Raw genomic sequence first — 670 nt, forward strand, 5'->3', positions numbered from 1 at the left:
CGTGGGGAGGTTCAGCCGAGCAGCCCAGCGGCTGATGCACCACCAGCTGGGACATGGCTTCTCCCGGTCCTTTCTCAGTCCCCAAGGATTCTCTGGCTGTGCTGTAACTCAAGCCTGGTGCCCCACATCGGGTGGGATGGATGTGTGCTACAAAGGCCATGGCTTAACCCTCACCTTCCATCACGGGGCCACCTCGGGTGCATCTGCCTCTTGTCCAGCCTGGGCTCCCCGTGCTCTGCCCGCGGCCCCGCTCTCACGCCTCAGCACCGTGACCAATCCTGGCTCCAAGCCAGCACCAGTCTGGACTGCAGTGCTGTGCCCCAGAGCCAAGTGCTCCAGGGAAACCTTGCACCGGGGAACCCCCCGTCCCATCCTGTCCCCCCACTTTTCTCCACCAAAGGCAACAACCTGCATCAGCTCCGGTGGCAGAGTCGGGGCTCTGGGGCAGCGGTGCTGAGCCCTGGCAACCTGCGAGCTCTGCCCTCGGGCTCCAGCTGCACCCCAGCTGCCCCAAGGGAAGGGGCATGCAGAGGGCCAGCTCCAAGTCTGCCACCAAGGGGGGGTGGGTCTGGGTACCCCCTCCCCCTTGGCTCCCCAGGCTGCAAAAGGACCCAGCTCCCATCTCCCTGCCCCAGCCCCCACTGCCACCTTGCTCCCTGGCCACGCACCC

The sequence above is a fragment of the Pygoscelis adeliae genome, unplaced genomic scaffold, assembly GCF_000699105.1.
Source record: "Pygoscelis adeliae isolate BGI_AS28 unplaced genomic scaffold, ASM69910v1 Scaffold373, whole genome shotgun sequence".
Taxonomy (NCBI): domain Eukaryota; kingdom Metazoa; phylum Chordata; class Aves; order Sphenisciformes; family Spheniscidae; genus Pygoscelis; species Pygoscelis adeliae.